Source organism: Empidonax traillii, unplaced genomic scaffold, assembly GCF_003031625.1.
Source record: "Empidonax traillii isolate 1590-97213 ecotype Southwest subspecies unplaced genomic scaffold, ASM303162v1 scaffold56:size2478089, whole genome shotgun sequence".
Lineage (NCBI taxonomy): Eukaryota > Metazoa > Chordata > Aves > Passeriformes > Tyrannidae > Empidonax > Empidonax traillii.
Window position 1 is genome coordinate 314,556 of NW_020955249.1, and position 13,479 is coordinate 328,034.

Here is a 13,479-nt window from a genome sequence, read left to right on the forward strand (position 1 = left end):
TTTATATTGCTGAAACTCTGAGTGTAATTAGTACTCGGATCTCCTACATATGGCTCCAATCTCCTCCTGTATCTACAGAACTAGATATTTATAGCAAATCCGCCTAAATGTATAATTCCAGTGGTGAGAAACTGACTCAGTGCACATTGTGATTCCTCCTGCGCCTATGTCGATGACCAACTGTTGAGTTTTGGCATGTGTTGCATTCCTGGGTGTGGTTGTAGGACAATCCAAGATAACCTCAGTTATCTTGGCTTTGTTACAGCAGCTTGTTGCATTTCAGAAGTTCATGTTAGAGGCTATCAAAGCACTTAATTCCAGACTCTGAAGTTACTCTGTCACCTTCAGTTTTAGTTCTTTTTTGTAAGCTTTGAGGGAGAGAGAAGTTGTATGACTAATAAGAAAGGCCTGGCGTAGTTCACAAACTCAATACATACTGAGTACATATATCTTTAAAATATTGAATCGTGGGAGTACAAAATTCTGTTGTGGTTGCCTTTCAGTTTTAGGGTTTGCAATCCTGAGTACACTGAATTTCATCCTATTGTTTCTGCTGTAGTTTCGTGGTTAAGGAGGTTTCATCTTGTAACACTGGTAAGTCTACTTCCAGTCAGGATGGCTGTAGTGTTTAATCTTGAGAAGCTTCTAAAATGTAAGTTGATGGACCAAGACAGGACTCACCCTTGAATTAAGCTTGACTACAGAAGGACCAAGTACAGTAAAGAAAACAAGGACTGAACATGGAAAACCCCACAGTAGCTGTTAGACATGATGCATGGACTGCAACCCCCTCTTGTGATAAGGAACTTCCAGTAGGCAACGTGAATATGAGTGTACTGGAAACTGTTGTCACTTAATAATGTTGGCATTGCTCAAACTCAAGACTTAGAAAGGCTGAGGGAGTTCTGTCTGAGGGAGTCTGAGGCTGTTCTGGGAGAGCTTGTGTAGTCAGACACTGTGTACTTTATAAAAATGTTTCTCTATAATCCCTATATAAACAATGCTGGGGGTGGACTTCCAGTGGTTTCACAACAGAGGGAGGCGGGAAAGGAGAACCTGACTTTTGCAGATGTTGCCCCTTTCTTTATAGAGTATTTTCTTATAGACAGTGAGGGAACAATAAGAATATAAGAACTATAAACTTGTTAAAATACTTCATCTCCCCTTAATAAAAAAGGAATGATTAAACTAGGCTGCCCTTGGAAATGATTGTGTTACTGCTTTTGCAACTTAATAGATTTCATTAAAGAAGCCTTAGTTATTGAAAATATTGATTATAGATAGCTGAAGAACGTGTTAATGCATTGGTGATCGATCTTTTTGGATGAGTTTGGATGAGTTTGTGAGTTTATCAGCTTTGTCTGACCACTGCAAAATATCAATTGGGTGTTACTCTTAAATGTGCTTAGTGTGAAATTTGAGGAAGGGTGGTTTGTGGCTTCCAACAGTATGTTTTGAAGCATGTGATTCAAATGCCTGTAGACACTTGCATAATTTTATTGTCATGAGACTACATTGGTCAGAGAAACGTATGTAATAGCTACTTGGCTTTTTCTCCTCCTAATTTATATAAGTTCTGTGATGTCACCCTTTCTGAGTAGGAATCCAACTTCTCAAGTCTCACCGCTGGCAAAGCTGTATATTTATGCTTGTATTCAGGAGGGAAGGGTTTGTATAAATGCATCTCTATCTACAGTGCTTAAACTGCTATGAATGTCAAAAGAAAGCTCTTCTAGCGGATGAGGAGTTCTGTAGTTCTTGTCTGAGAACTCTCTTCCAGAAAATAACACCAACCAGAGGAGACCACTGCCTTTATGTCATGCTGGCTGTTTGCGATGTGTGCAGCTCCAGAAGGAGGTGAAGTTTGAGCTGGGATGATAGAGAACAAACCATAAGCAGAGTAGAAGGATGGCTCTGTAACATAGATAATTGCAGTGCACCTAGTGGACTGTTAGTCTTTGGAATTAAAATCTGACCTTTAAGAAGTAATGTGAGGTACTTAACACCCAGCAACTGCTAGAAAATGTAAGTAATTCTGATGTAGGCAATCTTTGGTTTGCTAGTGCTTTGTTGATGTATTTTTGCAAGACACTAGTTGCCATCGGTTAACCAGGAGTGAAGATTGCTAAAGCTGCTGAAAGAGTGGTGCAGTTTGAGTGAACTGCCTAGGTTCTGCTGTGTGCACTATTTTCTGGCCAAGTGAAACGTGTGACTTTGGTAATGTCAAAAGGACATAAGCAGGGGTTGTGGTCAAGATCCACTCTTGTGGAATTTGCCACTAAGAAGGGATTATGACAATTTCTTAGGAGATCTGATTTTCCCAGGGTAGAATAAGCTCACTTTCTACCTCAACTCAGTACCTTTGTCACCAACTCACTATTTTCATCCCTTGTTTATAAGTCCCATTCCTGTGAATGCAGTAAATAAGGTGAAGTTTAATGTACATAGAGGAATTGTAATTAAGGAATGTATAATTGTTTCTCTGTGAAGAAAAGTGGTGTTGTCTCCCACATAATTTTTGACATTCTAAATGGGTGTCATCCACATTGTCAATGTCGTATATGCTGCCTATTGTATAAGGGAAAACTACACATTCTGTAAGGATTTACTTTTTAGAAGTTTTCTGGACTGTCCTTTTCACTGAGTCCCTGTCATGCCTGCCCTGCTGCTGGGTGCCAGCTGTTACATTGCAGGCATTGCTACACTGCCTTCCTCTTCATCCTGTCTTCTGCTGCCGAGCTCTGTTGCCACCCCAGGAGGCAGCTGTCTTTTGTGGAGGTACGGGGATGTTCTCCGCACCAAGATGGCTACACAAGGCACATTATTTCATCTGTCAGCCTGGGCAGCAGCAGCACAATTTCCTACTTGCCCAGACTGTAAAGCTCATATTGTTTCTATGTCAAGCTCATCCATAACAGGAGTGAAATTTGTCACTCGCCACTGTGACCCTCCATCGGCAGGCAACACACAGTATGGCAGTGGTAGAATCTGAATGTATTATCCAGAGGAAACTCGTTTGAGTGATGCCTTGGTTACTGTGGTCTGCCACTTGCTCTGCGCTGTGTCTGGTTTTTGAGGAGTGACTGGTAGCAGTGTGCTTTGCTGTAGATGTAGAAAGGCTGCCAATGGGTGCGGGATATCAGGGTCATTGGGTAATATTTCTGTCTGTGCTGAGCTTGAAACTTCATTGATTGCTCTGATGAACATGAGAATGAAGGCAATTTTTCCTTGTTATTTCCTGTTTGACTTTTCTTGGCCCTTTGCCAAGCAATTTAAAGTTGGAAAGATGACAGCTAGTCTGTGATTCAAGAGGCTATTGCAGCTGTGTGGTTTTCCAGCATGTGTTACTTATGGGCAATGCACTTTTTGGAACTCCCCGCCACCGAATTGTATGTGTTGCAGTAGATCATTGTAGCTGCTTTACTGTAGTGAACAACATTTCATTTAGAAAGGTGAGAGACATCTGTGGTTTCACAGATCCAACCTAGCTGAGGTCATTCAGACAGACTGGTGTGTTCGTGAGGACTGCTGGCAGCCCTGGAGCTGCTGAACTGCCACTGTTCTTGGCAGCCCTGCCTGAACTCCTGTGCTGACTCCTGGGGAACCTCATCTTCCTCTGGGAGAACATGACCGGCTGTCATGTAGCTGTGGGATATGTTTAACCTTCTGAAGGAGATGGAAGCATGATCCCATGTGTGATACACAACATCCTACTTTGCTTAAGATCGAGACAGGAGTGAGGAAGGTAACTTACTTATATCTGTAGTTCAGAGTGATATTAATATTGAACTTTATTCCTGAGTTTGAACAGCTGTAACAAAAAAACCAAATGCTCAATTTGTTCGAATAACAAATATCTTTGTCTTTTTCTCCATGTCTCAGCTGGCCCCTTATTCTATATAAAGTTAATCGGTGCTCAATTGCAGCACAGTATGCAATATTTCTGTAGCTCTTAGCAGCCCTAGCTGAGGAAATGTGCTTTACTGATGGCTTGAGATATTTCTGAGTTAATTCAGTAGATATTGCTTTTGTAATAAAAGGCACTTCTTTATGCTCTTTTGCATTTTTTCTTAAATGTGTCATTTATTTACAGATCAGGGCTAAAATAAACAGTAGTTTAGAATCAGTTAGGTGGCAGAAGCGTTCATGAGCAGTGGTGAAATAGGAGTTTTGTGAATGTATTTTTGTAAATTTGGTATTCATGGAAATAGGTAAAAGTGTTAGCTCTTTATATAGATAAACTGGGACCCCAAAAGGCAACACTAACAGTTTGAGATGCACATCTTAACTTTATCTTTTGAGTGTATGATTGGTCAACTATTAAAGTGCAGTTGGATAAACTTTATCTCACTAATAAGTGTTCTGTGTCTTATTACTCTAAGAACACTTTTGATCTTAATTTCTAGATTCTACAGACAATTTCAGTGGAAGTTGTTTATTAATATGTGAGTGTTATTTTAAACTCTTTGCATTAGAATGCATGTTCTGGCCTTTTCTTAGCACTGATTTTGAGACGTGATACAACTTGTGAAGAAAACACACGTTCAAAGGCTCATTCTGGCTTTTAATGCACGTTTGTTTTTTTGTAGCAGAAGGTCTGTGCTGATCTTGAAAGAGATAATAAAACCTGCATGCTAACATGGAATTCATGGGTAAGAGAAAGCTAACAGAAAAAAGTTGAATTAAGATCCCAATATTTTATCATGAGGAAAGTGGTAGAGTAAGACTGAATCCATTATACCCTAAGCCAAAGACTTGGCTTGTGTTCTGAACTACCGTAGATTTAATTTTGACTAGAGGGTAAAATGCTGATGTGAGTGTTTGCAGTGTATTTGGTAGGTAAAGCAGTTCTACAAGTTTGAAGCAGTCTGTCTCAGGTAGTGAAATGAGATTTTACCCCGCCCTGGAATGTTATATTGGACTAACTGGTTTAAATATTGCTTATAGGCTGGAATTAAGATCTCACTGTGGTCTTGGAAAACCAAATATGTTGACTAGATTGTTACAGAATTGAACATATTGCTTCCAGTTTTTGATTAATGTTTTCATTTTAAAAAAATCTTCATTATCATGAAAGAATTTTGTAATCATTAATTTGATTTTAGGTGAAAAGGGTAGAAACTATCTCTTTGGATGCCTACAGAGTTATTTAGTTAGAAAAATATATTTTCATTGTTAGGTATACTTAAAGCGGGTTTGCGTAACTGAGCTGTGTTTTCTCTTCACTGAGTTTAATGGGAGTATAAATAACCAGTTTGGAGAGGGACCCTTGGATTTATAGACATCTCAAGCTTTATGTGATAATTCTCACTGAGCGTGTAATTGTGGATTCATAATACATTACTGCTGATCACCAATAACGTGTTACTAATTTTGGTGATCATCATGAAATCTGGGAACTTCTGTGAAAGGAAATGTCTCAGAGATTACTATCAGAGTTTAAAAAAGCAGTGCCTATGAGATTTAGTAGCAATAGCAGTTAAATTCCTATCTCCTACCTCCATAAAGACCAACACTGTGAGGATTACTATCCTCACAAGCAAAAGGCTTTAAATGCCAAGTGATAGGAAGAGGGAGTGGGGAGGGAAGTATGCATGTGTTTATAACAGCCAGTGTTAAAAATGTGACTTGGAGTTCTTCCAAAAAATCCAAAACCTTAAATGCAGTATGATTGATTTGTCTTTTTATCCCTTAATTTTTTTTGACCAGTAAAATCCACTACCCAAATCCTCCCCAGTTCAACTGAGGAAAATCCAGCCTTGACTGGAGTTGTGGCAAGTCGGTATAATGGTGTAATAATTCCAGACTGTGGCATTGTTCTTTAAAACAAACACTTGAAATAATCTAAAAATCCATTGTCCTTTTAGGTACAGGGAGGAAATGACATAAGTTCTCAGATGAAACCTTTTATAGCCCCTATAGGACTTTATCATCTCTCTTTTTCGTTTTTCAGCCCATAGCTTCATATTTTTTTATAACCATGAAATCAAGGTTATAGTTTCAAGCGAGAAGGATTTTGAGAGAGGGAATTTTAAGAAAACTATTATTGCAGAACCTGAGGGAATAAAACCAAAAACGTAAGTCACCAAGTCATCGTATTCTTGCTATTGTTGTATGAACTTCATGTTCCGGTGGCTGATTCTACCATACTTGGTAGAATTGGGGATTTTTTTTTTTTGCCCAAAATTACACAGATCAGGATTTTATTAAGGTAAATGCTTATAAAACATATTTCTTTAGTTATCTTGCTATATGTAATTTTCAAAATCACTGAGTAAGTGTGCCACTGAAGTTGTGCTTGGATCTTAAGGCTTTGCAATAAGCAGACACAGGAACCATTAGGCATTAAATGAGGTTTTACTTATGTGTAATCATAAGGAATGCTAGTTGTCTATATACACAATTGTACCAGAAAGCTGGAATTGTGTGAGAATACCCTATTTAGAGACCTCTCATAGGGACTGTGGTGACAGATTCCTTAGATGTCGTGTGAATTCTTCTGCGGGTGATGAAACACGTGGCTTGTGTTAGGCTCTAGAGAGGGTGCAAAATATTTTTAAAGGTATTGAACTGAGGAGGGAATTCACAAAACATTGCATCCTGCGTGCTTAACAGAATTTATAGCTTGTATCTATGTGGCTTTGTTAAGCTAGCTTCTGATTTGATTACATTTGTATAAAAGGGATTTGGGAAATAATCATGCTGGTTCCTTGTAATGTTTTGTGAAGAGTTATTATGAGAAAAGAGTTACGGAACAACTCAAAACTTGCACTGGACAGGTGTACGAATGTTAATTTTAATTCCTAATATAATAAATAAGATTTGTGTGAAGGAAAATTTATGTTCTTACTAGTCAACCACAGTTGCTATGCTGGATACAAGAGTGGGTTCTGTAAGAAGATTCTGCACATCTTTTATGTGAAGTGAACTTTTTGTGTTGTTAGCCTTAATAAGGGATTATCAAATGATTTTCTGATATTCTGACAGCCAGAAAAAGTTACTGCAATTTTTCCTCTAGGCTTATTTTTATTAACAAAACCTGCCGTTTTCCACAAAAGCGTGTTGCAAAGCCTTCACAATTTCACTTGGAGTTATAAATTAATATTAAAAATGCCTTTTGTGACACTCACCCTCCTTCTCTGCTTTGGCTGCAGTCAAAAGTGTGTTTGATTTAGTATGAACAAGCTGAGGAATATGCACAGATAAAAGGACCTTAATTATATTTATCTAACTGTTGGAGGATGGAAGTGATTGAAGTGTCTTGAATTGCCATGTAACAGCTGCCAGGCAGTGACTAAAGTGCTTGGGCCTGCTGCAGTAGTAGTATAACAAGGAGTCATCTGTCATTCTATGAACGACAATCTTTGTGGCAGTTTAGGCTAACTTTCGTTTTGTAATTGAGATTGACTAGAGCACCCATGGCTTGTTGATTCAGTAATTCAAACTTTGTGAGCTATGTGGGATATACAAAATAATTTCATTTGAACATCTTGAGCATAGAAACTTCTGCTGCTGTGGATTTGGGAGAGGGAGATCCTTTCCTTACCACCTGTAGTGAACCAGCTCTTGGTGGTCCAGGCATAGCTGTGAGCTAACAACTCTGCTGTGGTGCTGTGACAGCTGCAACACGGGGCTTTGGGCAGCTGAATTGGCTGTGAAGGGAAACCAGCTTGTGAGTTGTGCTGGTTTGCCACAAAGGCTCCACAGCACAGTAATTCTCTTGATACAGTGTTGGATCCCAAGGAAGAATAGAAGGTTAAGGCAGACATGAAGTACGACTTCCCAGCTGGTCAGATTGGACCGGGTGATTCCCTGAATGGAAGGCTGCACCTGCACTATAGCCTTTGGAAGTTTTGATTAAATAATTAAACAGAGAGGGGTGTGTCTTTAATCCCTGTCTATTTTTAGTTTGTAAAATTTCCCAGAGCTAGGAACTGTGCAATTAATTCTGTGTCATGAGGAAATTCCCTTTTATTGAAACTGGGCTGCTAGAGAATTTTATTGTTTTCCATTGTTTCTACAACATAAGAATTGGAAAATCATAATTTAATCTTCTAACGCATGTGATGCTGTAGTTTTTCTGTCTTGCCCCACTAGCAAATTGCTTTTCTGAGGTGAAGACTTTTGATGTATCTAATCTGTCTGTGAACAGAAGCTGTTGATGTAGTCCTTGCTATACATGTTACCTTCCTGCACCTCTCAGTGTTATTTCAGCAAGGGTGTGTTAACTACAAGAACTGTGTGGTATTGAAGCTGAAGTGCAATCTGGTCTTACATTGCGACATCTTACTGGTTTTGCTCTGCTCCTTTCATAATAATTCTTACTTCTGTTTGCTTATTTGACAATTAAATTTTTAGAGGACTAAACATGTGGGTTGTGGTCTTTCCTAGATGGTGGGAATAGCTGAATTCATATTCGTTATTTATAATTAGGGTGTTTTTCTTACCCTTTTCCCATGTACTTTTCCCTACTGTTTTTATATACAGAATAATTTCTTCTTGTGAGATGATCTTGTATCTCTAAAATCAGTTTAGTTTAATTAATTTACTCCAGAACATTTTGCATCACCTGTAAACAGTTACTGAACTGTTTGCTTTTGAGGGCATATATGAATAAAATAAAACTCCCTGTTTCTGGTGGAGGGCCCTTTGTAACTCCCTGTTTTGTATCGGAGCAGGCTGCTACTCACCTGGATTTACCTAGTTTCTCTATACCTGAATCCTACTTGCTGACAGAAAACTTCTCACAAACCTGATACAGATTTATGGTTTGTTGTTGCAAATGTTTCCCGAATGTGGGCCATGTGGGCCGGTGGGCTGGACTGCTGTGTGCCTGTGTAGAGCACTGCTGCAGGATCAGTTGTCCAAAATGTGTGGCTTTCGCTTCTGTGTTGAGCATGAGCACTGCATATGAGCCACTGTGTAAAGCTGCAGTAGGAATACAAATAATTTTTCAAAAATCTTGCTAAAATGAAGCCTCCAAGTAATCTGGTTTGGAGGGCATGTTGGTTCCTGAAACGCGTGCTCTGGGTCTGTAGCTTGTTTGATCTGCTCTTTCTACTCTCGCTTAAGACCTGGAACCAAAAATACGGTGTGTCCGTATGTTTCTGAACTCCCAGTAAGTAGGTTATGATCAGGTCAGTAGCACAAAAATACGACTGACTTATATTTTACCTTTTCTACTACTAAGCTGAAGATGTTTGCCCCGGTCTAGTCAACACTGATTATTTGATTATAAAATATTCATAGCTCCTACTGAAGTAACTCCAGTGTCATCAGATTTGTGACTGATCTACCAATAAAATATGCTTATTTTACTTGTAAAAGGTTTTTGTTCCTTTTTTTATAATTTTGAAAATGCATTAATTTTTGTGGGATTTGACATATATAACTTCAAGCCTCAGATCTTGGATTTGGGTGATCAAGGGATGTATTTTTCTGCCCTTTTCAACCCTTTTCGTACTTTCTTTAGTGTCTAATTTCATTTCAAGATTCAACCTATATTTGTAAGGATACCTTTTAAACTGAGGTGTTCGTGCTTGAAAGTCGTGGAGTTGTCTGATATTTATCTGCCCTTAATGTAAATGATTCACTTGGAAATGATGTGCCTTGATTAGTTAAAATTCTTCATGTGTGCAGATGAGCTGCAAAGCAAAATGACTTGAACATCTTTCCACAAGGCATGGCTAGCGTGTCTTTACTAAACATTTACTTATTTTCAGTTATTATAGATAATATAGTTCAATTAGCTTTGTATCACATAAAGTGTTTAGGAGACCTGCTTTACACTGGTGACTGACAGTCTGCAGGGTATTTTTAGGGTGAACCTACAAACCAAGGGGATTACTGTCTTATGTCTCTGCACTTAAACCTCTTAGCATGTTCTATAGGACCGAAGTCAGAGTTTGCAGTTGCTGTGGTGTCGGATGAATTGGCACATTTGCTTTAGAGTAGTTATTGATGGAGATAATGAGTCTTGCTTTCTTTCATTTGCTGAACTTCACAGGTTTGTGAGAGCCAAATTATTTCTCTTACAACTACTGTAGAGCACATTGCATATCTTTAGGAATAACTTCTGCCTTGCAGTGATCGAACTTGTATTTTTGTGACAGTTTAAGAGTCTGAGTGTTTGCTGTGGTGGTATTTCTGTTCGTAATATTGTGGAATACCAAGTACTGTATTTAATTGATGCAGTCTGGGGCTATTTATGTTTGAAAAGTCTGGCTTATTTTGCAAAATCATAAGCTTTAGGATAGGGCCTCTGGTAGCTGAATGTTTTAGCCCCACAGTTGTTAACGGTGTATTGCAGTACAGCTCATTATTTCATTTCCTCGTATTTCATAAGCTGTCTGCAATTTTGGTTTAACTCTGGCTTTTGCCAGTAAGATGTTGCGGTCATAACATTGTTTCTTCCTCTTCTTCCACCCTCATCTATGGTACAAATAGACTTTTAAGAGCTTTGGAAACAGCTGTGGTGTGTTCACATGATACCTTAGCTCAGGTATGAGACAGAAGGTATGTGATGGCTTTGAGAGGATGGTTAGTACCGCACAGCTTAAGATGACAGTGCATCACAATTTCTAAAAATGCTGTCAGAGATGTAATTGTCACAGCTCTGACCTGTATATAAGATCTCTTTGGTCTCATATAAATATTTTGAGGTTGCAATTTCTGTTGTATTTTCAAAGTATGATCTGAATATTACTTTCACTGGTGAATTTTCTCCATCCAACACTTTGTTTATCTCCAAAAGGAAAATCCCCTAATTTGAACTCCAACAACAAAATGTATTTATTAGCTCAACAAATGAAGAAATGCTTCACCTTTATGCATATTTTGATGTCTTAGAATGCTTACTTGTAGTGTTATGTTATTAGATCATAATTGGGTAATGAAAGGGTAAATGGGTTGGAAAGCCATGTGGTGAATAATGTGGTTAGTCATACTGGATTGTGAAAGCAGGACTGTTAACGTTTTAGTGAGCATGCTCATATGGTTACATGCCTTCGTTTGCTTCAGTGTGACAGTGCTGGATTTAATTAGATTTTATGGGATCTAAACTTACAAAAAGGCTCAAAGTTCTGCATTCAAAATCTGACACATGGGGTGACCTTTTCTTCCTTAGAAGATAAGGGTACTCTGTGTTCTTGTGCTGGTGAATAATTGGAGAGAAGCTGTTGCAGGGCAATTGCAGCAAGTTTTGGCTAACCTTTGCAGTAGGCTTGGAGAGATGGGACATTACATGTTTTTGTACTGTGTAAGTGGGAGAGGAGGGGAGGCCGTTTGTTCAGCAGCAATGCTTAATAAGGATTTTTCAGAAATGTAAAACTCCATTCTGGCAGCCTCATAATAGACAGGGACAGACTATTTACCTTGGCAGCAACCGACTTGCTTTCCTAGCTTGCCTCTTTGTTGTAAATGAAAAGTTCTTACATTGTCGTCTTAAATTTAGGGATTCAAACTGTGCATTAGAAAGCAAAGTAGATCTAAATGTTTTGAACTGCTTCTTTCTATTTATGCTTGTACTGCAGGTAAGCCTGCCAAACCCAAACATCATCCTAAGAAAATGACCTGAAACACATCCTTGCTGATGTCCTAGTGTCCTGGTCATGGCCAAGATCTACAGTAATGTTGAAGTGTCAGCAGGGAACTGAGTTTTATGGGAAAAAGCAATGTGGAATACTCTTGTGCAATACAGAAGTGTGGGCTGTGTGCATTTCCTGGTGCAGACCCTTATGGATTTTGTAATAAGATTCAGATTCTGATAATGCTCGAAAGATAGCTGTTAACCATTAGCCTGCGAGCAGGTGTGACCAGGGTATACTTGCACAACAGCTCAGAGCCACTGAGTTTTCTAAGGATACAGGTCTTCACAGCCATGCAGAGGAATGTTTCTGGAGTGTTTTCCTGGTAAGGTTAGGTAAACACGTTTTTTTCAGTGAAATTGACATAATTTGCATGTCTTCTTAGGTCTGAAGTATCACTTAGCTTTGGCAGGAAAAATGCAGCCTGATTCAGAAACCTTTGATGTCAAGAAATGCCTGGGATTTCTTAGGCAAAAACCACATTAGAGATGGATGATCTTGCTCTGGGTTTCAGGCTCTTTTTGGCTTGTTCCTTCAGCGATATTAGGTACATTTCACTGGGGAAGAGCACATAGGAGCTGATAATCGTGCATCTGCTTATACTTCACCTTTGTGTGGCCATCAGACAATAGAGGTGTGAATGAGATTTCTTTGTTTTTTTTTTTTTTTAATTAACCTGATAGTAGCATATTAATTGAATTAGTTTTATGTGGAGGTTTGTACATTTTAGAATGATCCCTATAACACATTGTTCTTGAAACTACATTTCCCTGCTGTTGGAAATGTATACTTCTAGGAATTTGATTCAGGTGTCAATACTACTGCTGGTGGTTCAGGCTTGCAAGAGGACTTTGTACTGTAGATCAGGAGGAGGGAACCCCGGGCAGGGGGAGTGGGGAGGCGGGTGTTCCCTCCTGCCCCTGGGTACTCTGTTGCAGGCTGCAGAGGGTACTTTGCCCTTATTTGACCCATGACTCTCTTTTTTCTAAATTGGTAAAGTAAATAGGAAACAGTATTAAATTCTGAAAGAAAACAGAAAGCAATCCCAAACCCTTTGAATGTTTTTTTAAAAAACTGGCTGAAGACTAAATACCAGTTTTCATCCTTTTCCATTGCAAACAGAAAAGATAACAGATAATTGAATGCAGATTAAATAACCTTTGTGAAGGCTGGAGTTCAGAAGAAAAATAAAAAAATGGGTTTGTGCTGTTTCTCTGTCCTCGGTGTTGAAACTAAGTGGTTGCTTAGGGTGAAATATGTCCTGGCTTTAAATCTAAGCACTTAAATTTATGGACACAATTCAGGTACTCATTGTCCTTCTGCACTGCAGATTCTGTAGCTTGGATCCCCTTATAGCAGCAACTGCTGTACAAAAAACATTTATGCAAAATGTAAATGAACTGCTTACCTAAAGGTAAGGGAGAACATGGGTAAACTGTTGCAAGGCAAGCTGAGCTCCAAATTTGCATCATCAGCAGCTTCCACCTGATCTAACTTCAGTTAATATGAAAGTTTACCCGTCTCTCACTGAAGAGTAAATTGCTGGCTTGTGCTTACTGAAGGGTAAAAGTGAACACACTTGTACAGCAGAGCAGCTAGCAAGACATGAATTAACATGCTGGTTTATCTTGCAGTAATTTGTTCTGCAGCCATAACCTGATGATGCACAAGCCAGTGAAGCCAAGGGTGCTTCAATATGCATTTTTATCCATGACAGTGTTGTTTCTCTTTGTTTCTGACAACTCTGCCCCTGAGCTGTCAGTCGACTGATTTAGGTGTAAATGGTAGCTTTTCTGCTGGTCAAAAGAATAATAGTGCTAAGGCTCTCCTTAAACTGGCTTAGGAGTTCTGTTTCCAAAATATAGCAATTTGCATAAAAATAAACGTCAGCAGA

The 13,479-nt window shown here is 38.9% G+C and overlaps 1 protein-coding gene across 15 annotated transcripts in view; it reads left to right on the forward strand.

The window, feature by feature from the left end:
* The window catches only part of NUMB (NUMB endocytic adaptor protein), a 91,847-nt gene that overhangs the window by 40,226 nt on the left and 38,142 nt on the right, over positions 1-13,479 (forward strand). For 12 of the 15 annotated variants that reach the window (XM_027879609.1, XM_027879621.1, XM_027879626.1 and 9 more), the window contains exon 1: positions 11,843-11,910. The exons of 2 other annotated variants lie outside the window; for them this stretch is intronic. The gene's annotated coding sequence lies outside the window, so the exon portion shown is untranslated. Of the gene's footprint in view, positions 1-5,953; positions 6,078-11,842; positions 11,911-13,479 lie in introns of those variants that run through there. One more of the 15 variants, XM_027879610.1, reaches the window with a different exon arrangement.